Raw genomic sequence first — 11,414 nt, forward strand, 5'->3', positions numbered from 1 at the left:
TTTTTTTATAAAAGTCTTTAATTAGTCTATTGATAAAGAGAATTGATATTCCATAGTTTTTTACATTTATCATATAGTACAATTATCAAAACATACTATACAAGTTAGAAAAAACATGTTTATATTAAATTAATCAAAAATTGTGATACGAATATCACCCTATATTAATAAAGTTATGTATTATTGTATGGGGAAAGATAAAATGAGTCTAGCTTATTTTGAGTCAAAAAATAGTCTATTAATTTTCTTCCATCCCCCCTATGACCTATCACACTATGACCTATCACCCTCAATGACCTATCACCCCCATCAGCTTTGGTTTATGAATATCCTTACGGGCGAAGCCGCTCCGAATCATAATTTTTGACAACCACCACCAGCCACCATCATCGCTAGAAAGTTAACTTACACATGTGTAAGTTGTACTTACACATGTGTAAGTCTCACCGGCGATGGTCGCCGTCATCGGAGGATCATGGTGGTGGCTGGAGATGATGATGGTGGTGGTGGTCGGAGTTCACTTACACATGTGTAAGTTACATGGACTTTTTTTTAACTCAAATTAGCTAGACTCAATTTATCTCACCTGTGTACTCAATTACTTCTAACCAACTTTAATGTTGCAACCCTCTATCCTACATGTAAAAGAAAGCTTATATAATTGTGTAATTATTGTTTTTTTATGTTCTGTACTTATTTGTGTTTACTTTGTATCCTTAGTTTAATTAACTAAGTAAAGAACTTGGTGTGCAAACTAACTTGGGAACCAACATCACTGCATATAACTATGAAAAGCTTTACGTACCCTATAGGGTATATACGAGTTAAACTTGAACAAAAGTATCAACTGAAACTTATAACAATATATGGAGCAACGACATTATAGCATATCTATATCTATACCTACATATAAAATAAATAACTCTATTTATTCTTGAAAATGTTAAAAGTTATTCTAAATACCTCTTATTTTTTCTTTAAATCATTCTCTTCTTTATTACTATTTTAATTATCTCTACTAATATAATACCTTAAGTATCCTTAATGAAATTTTTTTTTTTTTAACATTAAAATAACACTTTTTATTAATAGTAAGTTAGTAACTAGCGAGGCGCTAGAGAAAGTACACTTTTATTAATGAAATTAATTACACAACTAGTCCCTCAACTTTTAATATAAATACACTAACCATTATATTAATTACATTTACATCAATAGCGTACACTACTCGTCGTCGTCACCATCAGTTGTCGCCGCAACCAGTCACCGCCGTATTGTCATCAGTCCCGCCGTATTGCCTAGGCACCATACTAACAAGTATAAAATGAATGTTACAACTTGTTATCTTATTCTTTAAAATGTGAAACATATGAAGAACGCTTTATCATTAATTGTTTTTTTTGCATTGTCATGCAAAATCTATCATATAAATACTACTCATGGATCCGCCCTGTACGTGGAAGATGTTTGGAAGAAGGGTATAGTACTCATCTTTAGATTACCATAATTGAAATTAATATAAGTACACTTTAATTTTTTTTTTTCACTTGGCAAACTAACCGTATAATTAATTTGTCACCCCTGTAACTTAATAATATGTATATGTATACGTTACATATATACCAGTACATACAAACTCGATTTTTTAGTCATCAAAACTAGTAAAAGAAAGGTTTTTCTTTATTTAATTAGGTTATTTGAGGAATGTATTCTTTGATTAATTTTAAGTTCTAACAAATTTAGTTTTGTATGTAAAGTGTTTTCGAATTAAAAATATCTTACATCAGGATATATATAGAAGTCTGCTCAAGATGGTTATATATATATGATATGAAGTCCACTAAACTAAATAATGCAATTTTCTAGTCATCAAGCTAATCATGATCGATAACATTCATATATAACATTATGTCTGTTTTACTATCACCAGGAATTGAAAGAAAAGCAATAACGCGGGTTTATATGGACTTCTTTTAACCTTTAAATTTATTATCTAAAAGTATATATAGTACTTTGATTATTGATTTGTAAGTGGAAGAAAAAGTATAGATAATAATTCATTTGTAAGTGTGAGAAAAAGTATTGTAGTACTAATATTAGTCGTAGAATTGTTTAATTCATTATTTAAAATGTGTTTTTCATTCACATTCACGTACATATGAAGAAATAACATAATTTATACATAAGCAAATGATTCAAGGGGGATGATAGAAATCAAAATTGAGAAATATATTATTTAATTTAATCATGTAGACTAAATGTAATTTGTGTGTGTGGTGGGGCATCGTAATCATGACCATTGGATTTAAATTAATAATTAAAATTAATCCAAATAAAATTAGATCGACCTTAGAAAATCTCAATCAAGTTAAAGCTAACATATTAAAAGCAGAAGGTTGCGTGCGATCAAACCAGGTAGTAAAAGACTAAAAGGCTGTGAATAGATCGAAATAAGGGGTGTTGGTGATTGTGTATTGTCACGTGAGGTTTATTTGGGTTGGTTGCAAATTGCAATAGTCAACAAAAGAGTTTGTAAATTTATTTTGAAGGTTGACTTCACTAGGTAATTTTGTGGAGATGATTTTCAATAAACATGAGGCAAACTTTAAGAAGCTTTACAAATTTGTTAATTACGATTTATAAGGGTCATTTGATAATCACAAGGACTAAAATTCCAACAAAAATGTAACCAAGAGGGATAGTATTCGATCCATAATGAAACGAAAAACCTTTTTTTTTTTTTTTGTATATTTTAATCTTTTTAGAACATGGTATATATTCATTAGTGTTAATTAAGGTAGAGATCAATTAAGAATTATTATTAAGAAATACATAACTAGCTAGATAACACTTGTTAACTTGTTTACAACGTTGTTGTTATTTTATCTGATCAATTAAAATGCAGTTTATGGTTGTTGACAAAGTTTACAAATTTTTACTCATGCAGTCATGCATATCGTGAGCATGAATAGAATTAAGCATTAACCTTTCTTGATTAAAATATGTATCTCTGGTCATTTTTATTTTTATTATTATTTTTTTTTCAAAGATTCTTCGATTTATATATCTAACATGAACAAAATGCTATTTTAATTTCAGCACTAAAGTTAAAGTTGGGTAACACAATGCATATATAGTTCGTTGCAATGGGGATTTTATTTTAAGAATCTTTTGCAAGATTGATCTTTTTTTAGCAAAATTGTTAGTGGGTATCGTCTCACTTACAGGGGCAATACCTTCTTTTCACACAAAATAGAAGGGACCCATTACTAATGAATTCGAAAAAGGACACTAATAATAATTGTAGACAAGTCATATTAATTTACATGTTTTTGTAATCCATCACTAGATTACACTTGGTTTCCATTCTACTGTTCATTATAGCTTAGTGGTTAAGCATCAGCTTTTCATACAGGAAGTTTCAAGTTCGAGACATGAGAAAGACATTTCAAGGAATTTTATTAAAAAAAAGTCATTCAGTGAAGCATGTTTGAGTCATGCAGAAGGGGCAGAGTTTTATGTTAATTAAATGTTGTGTCTTCAGGCGATTTAGTTGAAGGATTCTCCTCCTACTAGATATTGGAGGTGAGGCGGCTATAAGTGCGTACTCAGTTAAAATAACGTATACAAGACCCCCCGCTACGAGTAATCCGCACATTTAAACAAAAAGTAGGTTTCAATTAAATCTTATAAAGACGTCGGGAAGATGGTTCTATATGAAAATGACCTCAACTATACTAAAATAGTCATATATGTGTGTGATGCAATGATGGTAATGATGACGGGTGACAGGTGATGATAGTACCGGTGTAGTTCTTCATTTAAAAGTAATTGATGTTAAAAATGATAATGTAGTTATTTAAGAGTTAAAGGTAAATGTTGTGAAATAAGTTTATTAAAAATATCATAGGTATTTCAGATAGTATTATAATTATAAAACTTTATGTCTTTTTCTTTATATAGAGACATCTATAATATTAGTTTTTATTTTAACTTTAATTAACTTTAATAACCCATTTTGATTCATAATTTATACTATTTTATAAACCATCTATTTCCTCTAAACTTATCAAAAAAAAAAAAATAATAATAATAAAATAACAATAATAATAATAATTATAATTGGGAAACCTAAACTACTTCTCTCATTTATTTATTAATTTTAATATTTTTACATAATATACTAATTATACTCTTCGTTTTTTAACAGCCAGTTGGTATTCGACATCAAAGGACATCTCACCGTATAATGGTGAAGCTCTGCATATACTCTAGACTACGAGATATACACCACAAGTCATTACAAGTGATTCAAAGGAAAAACCCTAAGACATGTCACTCTAAAGAGTCAAACCCAAGATCTTTGGTATAACCAGGGATGCCTCCAGCCGGTTGATCTAGTCTTCATTGTCCAATATTATACTCTTGATAAAATTATTTACAACATACATCCTTCAAACAGCTACATCAATTACCTTTACATTAATAATCACACCACCACCACTCATCACGTCGCTACCACCACTATTCCAATCGTCGCCATCACACCACCAAATCACACGGTCACATGTTTAGTATTAATTCATACATTTTCAACGTCTTTTTATCTATATTGTCAATTTATTATCAAAATAATAATATGTCTTTATTTATATGTCTCCTCACGTATTAGACAACAAAATAATCTAATATGGTATAAGATATTGTATATAAGTGAATTATTATAGTACTTGCGTGTATTAATTAATCAGATCATGATGAGATGATTGATCTATAATGAAAAATACATATCCATAGTTGTCAAACTCGTACGAGTCACGAGTCAACTCGTATGAGTTAAGTTAAAACAAGGTTAAAACGAGGCAAATCGGTGGGTGACTCGTGTTTGCTCCAGACTCGTAACATGACACGTGTTTTGTTGTGCGAGTCGGTCTGAGTCATGTTCCGAGTCACGAGTCACAAATTTCAACTTTTTTTTTTTTTTTTTTGTTAAAAAATTAACTCTTTTATTTGCTATTAAATTGACATTATTTTAATAATATTTTTATTTTTAGCTGAATATATCAATAAAATACTATATTTTACAATAAATATATATACATAATTATAAATTATCAAAAATCCTGACTCTTATGATTCGAATCATGTTTCGAATCACGAGTCAAAAAATCAGATTTCGAGTCAAATTGAAAATCACGAGTCAATAATCATGTCCATGTCCTTATCATCATCTAGATACCACCCACCAGGCCACCATACGTTCTCATCAAACATTCAAATCAACCACAAACGCTACATATATTTCTTCTATAAATGTCACGTTAATAATTAATTATATATATATTGTCGGTAGAGCAGAGAAAAAAAATAAAAATTATCTTTTGATCTTAGCCGTTAAAATTCATAAACAAACAAATCTTGACCCTTGAGACTAAAAGTCAAACTATAATATAGAAGTCAAACTTTAACTAATAAAAGTCGTATATATGTTTTGTCTTGCGCTTCACATCACAGATTTATCAATTCACACTAGCTTGTCATTTGAATCCACAATTTCGTAATGTACAATTGGTTTAAGTCCGTAAATGATAGCCTGTAAACAACTTTTTCCACACGTGTTTCCATAAATTGTAATAACATTACAAATATAGTTTATGTTACTAAATAATACATCACATTAAAATTCTTATATACTAATGAAGGCAATTACATTCAACGATAGTCAAAAGTTAAAGTTCATAATCAATATGATATCTTTATAAATGTTTAGAAGATTTATCATATACCATTATAAAAATCACAAACTTTTTCTTCTCATTTCAGTGCATCGCAATTTTTAAACAACAAAGAAAAAGGCATTCTATTTTTACATTCATATATCTCCATCTCCATATTATATAAAGGCATTCTGTATATATTATTACATTATAATACTACGTAATCTTAACAAGTAGTAGTGTTTTCATATTTTTCTATAGGACTTTGAAGCAACCAATTGCCTCAATAATGACAACGTTTGATTTGGATAAAAATATCGACTTGAAAAGAAATGTGAATTTTTTTCTCTCTCAAATTTTCCTTTGTAGGACTTAATTGTGATAAGCTTTTGGATGATTTTGTAAGTTGGTAGAAAATGACATTGCTAACATGAATGAGTAAGAATATGTTTAGAAGCATTTTTACATCTAATTTTGGATTTTATTAATTATTAATGCTTATATCTAACTTTCTTTTATCGCATTTTGTTTTGTAGTATGATTTTGATTATATACATGTACTATTGTGGTTATTCTTTGTAATTGTATACTAATTATGTATTTGTGTTATAGGAAATTGTTAGATAATGAGATCCCATTGATCTTAGAACAAAGATCAAGAGCAATAATAGGTTTTGCATTATATATGAAGATTAATCTATGTTTTGTTTTTTTTTTTTTATGTTTTGTAACAAAGTGTATTACTCTTTTATTTTACATTTTTAAGGTTTAAATCATTTAAATATTTTTATTGTAATTGGATAGAAGTTTTGATGTTATATTTTAATACCTTTTTCGTTCATTCATTATGTACATGTGTTTTTCTCTTTAGCCTCTTTTGATGACACATTTGTTTAAGATTTTAATTTGTTAATCCTTTAATAATTGTAAATTTTTAAAGAAAGAAAATATAGTGAATTACACATGTGTCTAATCAGTTAAGTTGCTAAAAGTGATGAATAAAGTTAAAGTTTTTATGTAATATCACACGGATTATTTTTTTTGTTTTGTTTTTTTCTTTTGTACAAGATTATTTTGGTTTTTGAAAACATTTGTTTTGTAAATATTTCATGAAATCCTTAAAAGGTTTGCCTTTACTTGGATATGTTTTTATGCTATTAGCTATTCCATTTTTCAAAAATAACCACCCATCCTTCCTGGAACTGAAAAAAAATACAATTTATAAGATAATTTTAAACAAATATCCATGTTTCCTTAATTTAGAAAATACATGCTAAATTTAATAAGTATATGACATAAGTTAGAGAAATATATTTAACCAAATCCGTAGTAATATTTACAGAAGTCAAAATTACTTGCTTTAAAAAAAGGTCATACTTACATTAGAATAAATGGTAGTCAGAATTAAAAAATTCAAAAAAAAGAAAATCAAATGTTGAAATTACGAAACATTTCCCACCAAATAATCTTTACTATTAAGAAAGAGTGAAAGACTTTCCCATTAAAATGTATTTTATAACTAAATCCATGCTAAATTTAATAGATAAAGTTTTTTAAAAAATTCAAGTAAAATTTAATAAGATTGCTTAAGTTATTTTATAATTATAAAAAAGAGAAACACGAGACTATGAGTGGTTATTTACCATTTTTTTTTAATTATAAGTTTATTAATCATTATTAACCAAATTATGCCTTTTTTTTTTATCACAATATGTATATACATGATTATTATTTAAAGTTTTTTTAATTAACATAACTTTTAAAATTTATTTAAATTTATTTATAATTGAAAACCTTTTATATGAAGCGACCAATATATAAAAATTTATTCAATCAAATACTTAAAGATTTTACCATTTCTATTTACTAAATTTGTTTTGAAATCACTTTTTATTTGAATTTTTTAAAAGATATACTTTACATTTGTTTGCCTATTTTATATCTAAAACAGTATTTGTTAGAATTTAACCCATGTATTTTCATATAAATTTGAAATTTTAAGCTACAAAAATAACTTATACTTATACTTTTTGTTATCATAGCATAAAAAAACATTTAATAAGAAACATATCTTAAAATAGACGGGGTATATAAATTATCTAACTATTACTTTTGAAAGTTACTTATAAAAACGGGTGAGGGTGATGACGATCCAATTCACCTAACGTCGACTTTAAAATTTCTAATGTATGTATAAATAACTTTTTATAAAACAATAACTAAAATAAATACCCATATAATTATAATATAGTTATAACGAGTTTAGGCTAATGGGTTCGAGTTGGCGGGTTGGATACCCAACTTGAACCCGACTTAATATCGAAGACGATTTAGAAATCTCAACCAAAACCTATCAACTCGAACCCAACCACCCCAATAAATGAGTTTACGAGTTATATAGGTTAGTGGGTATTCAGGTCACATGGGTTGGTGAGTTGACTGGTGATGGGTTGATCTCTAGACATATGAGTTCGTAGGTTGACGGGTTTATTTCATGTCAAATGAGTTGTTGGATCAAATGGTTTAGTGAGTTGACCTATTAAAATAAATTATATAGATATTTTTGTGTTGGGGTTGATCTCCTAACCAAAAATGTCAACTTGACCTCGACCCAATAAAAATTAAGTTGGCAGGTTATCGGGTTGATATTTCGCAGCCATATCCCAGTTTTTCGGGTTGGTTTCAAGTCGAATTTCGGGTAAAGTTAAGTGTTATCAATTTTAATACATATTAAACCGACTCTATATATGTTACATCAAAGAGTGTACAAGACTTAAGATTTTATTCTAACATTAGGCTCGATTTCATACTAACTTTTATTTTATTTTTTTGATGAAAGGCTTTTAAGTTTAGTTGATAACTCGGTCACGAACCGGGTATTGATCTAGTTATATTTAATTAGACCACAATATTTTTACTTCACCTACATTACTTCTAAATAGTTTTAAATACGGTTAGACTATCTCCAATGGGTATGTTTTTGGGTGCCCTTGGGCGCCCTTAGGTGCCCTTGGATATCCTTTGCGGTTGAAACTTGTCCAAAACTAAAGATTTTTTGATGCATGCCCTTAGGTGCCCTTAATTATATTTTTTTTTTGTTTTTAGTGGAGTTAAAGGATATGTAAGGATGTTTGTATGGTTGGAGATAAAATTATAGGATTTTAAGGATTTATAAGGATGTGTAAGGATTTGTAAGGATATGATGTAGCAGCTCAAGGACGCCTAAGGACGCCCTTAGAAAACACATTGTATTAAATTTAAATCATAGTGTGTTTTGACGAGTTTTCTAGTTTTTAAATGATCAACCCTTAATTTGGAATGACAACATATATGTGGATCAGTGGATTTTTTCTGTTTATAGAAAATGTTAAATCTAAATTAAGAGAGTGTAGTTTGTGTGCATAAAAAAAAGTTGAGAGAATATCATATATACCAAATTATAAGACCTTAATTACATATTTACTCAATTAAAATCAGTAATTTCATATTTGTCCAAATTTAGGTAGGATTCTATCATATTTATCCAAATCACAAACTATAATGATTATAACTCTTAAATCATTCATATTATTAATAAGTTATTCATCAATATATCCTCTAAAGATTGGATGAGAAAAAAAAAACTCTCTCCAATTAGCATCCTATAATGTCATCCCGTTTATACCATCTTGGTAGTTCACGAGATCACCATTCTTCTTCTCAACAACCCTTGATCTGAGATAAACACATTTTTTGAAATTGTGAATTGCCTTGACTAACTCTTGCAGATGTATCGACTATTTCTTGAAGTTAATGTGGATGAACAGAAATGTATTTGCCACCATTATTTGCACTACATCCTTTCATTCTTGAAACTAATGTTTCACCAATCATTAATAAAGTTGTTGAAAACCTTAAATCTTCATAATTTGTCGAACACCGAAACTGTTGTACCTTGTGGGGAGCATTAAAAGATATTTTATTTGCAAATGGAGAAATCCATATGAACTTGAATGGTTATCATGTTTACAAATTGATGATCAAAGGAATTTGTTGATGTAAATTTATTTTTAATTAGTTTTATAATAGAATGGATAGATATGATAGAATGTTATTTAAAATTGGGTAAATATAAAATTTTTAATTTCAATTGGGTATATATGTAATTAGGATATTAAAAGTAGGTATATATGACATTCTCCCAAAAAAGTTTTATATTTCATATAAAAAAAATTACCTTTTAATTTTATGGTAAGTGTAACACTTTTTGATGCATTTTAATTATAATCTTTAGGTCTGTGTTTCAAAAGAGACCCGTTTTTTATGGTTTGATTATTTATCTGTTTTTCTTTTAAAGGCAAAGCTTGACATCAATGAAAGCATCGGCTCTATAATTGAATTGAATCCATATATATTCATAAAGTAGAGGTTTTATAATACATGCTCACATATAATACCTGTACGCATGTATACGTTTTTAAAGTACAAGTATATTTTTACATTTTATCGTATAAAACGTTTGTGTTAAATATACTTATTTTTATATTAATAATGTTCGTAATTAAACATCATGGTCAAAAAATCTAGTTACAAAGTAAATCCGTACAAACCAATGAGGTTGCAACCAATTGGTATTACGCAAAGAAATCAACAAACACAAACAAGTGCCGCTACAACCAAATTCAGAGACCACCTTAATACACGTTACAATACAACTAACACATGTATGAATCTACCAAAAATGATTGAAAACAAATTAAGGTAGCCATATACACACATAAGCTATTTTTGGTAAGAGCTTTTAAAGTGCTTTTGGGGAGCTTTAGCTTTTAATTTTGAACAAAAAGCTCTTGTTGTGTTAAAAGCTTTGTTTTGATGCAACTAGCTTTAGCTTTTATTTGAAAGAAAAAGCTCCAAATGAAACGCTTCTTGAAGTAGCGTTTCAAGAGATTTAGCTTTTCGATGAAGCTTTTAGTCATTAAAAGTACACAAATACACTTTAAAGCTGCAGCTACAACTACCATACTAAACAATTCTATAAAATAAAAGCTATAGCTAACAGCTTTGCTTAAAAGCTACAGCTTACAGCTCCAACTAAAAGCTGCAGCTACAAGCTACAACTACTTTTGCCAAACATACCCATAGAGGTGCAAAAAGCGGTTAACCGATTTTGGTTATTAATTTTAATAACCGGTTTCGGTTATTTTTTGAAACAGTAATAACCAGTTATGGTTAACTTGTACCGGTTAAAACCGATTTATAGGTTTTAAAACTGGAACCTATCTAACCGATTTTGATTAAGAATAACTACCGGTTAACCTATTCGGGGTTTTTTTAACCGTCTATTATAATATTGAGAAAGTAGTGAACAATGACAAAAAACAATCATTTCTGACAAGTCTGAGCGATGAATCCATCATCCAAAAAAACCGATATTCCAAATAACATCATTTTCTAAACACAAAACAAAATTCATCATCCAAATCTCAAAAACAACCAAAAATTGATATTGGATCTGATGAAAGAATCATTAATATATATATATATATAGTATAGATATATTGAAAATTACGAAATCATCTAATGCTGTGATGTTTCTGGTTATACATCAGTGTATGTATATAATATGTGATTAGCCAGTTAACCAGTTATTATTTGGAATAATTAACCGGTTATAGGTTAACCCGTTAATAATGGTTTTGGTTTTGAAAAGAGTAA

Source organism: Erigeron canadensis, chromosome 5, assembly GCF_010389155.1.
Source record: "Erigeron canadensis isolate Cc75 chromosome 5, C_canadensis_v1, whole genome shotgun sequence".
NCBI classification, from domain to species: Eukaryota; Viridiplantae; Streptophyta; class Magnoliopsida; order Asterales; family Asteraceae; genus Erigeron; species Erigeron canadensis.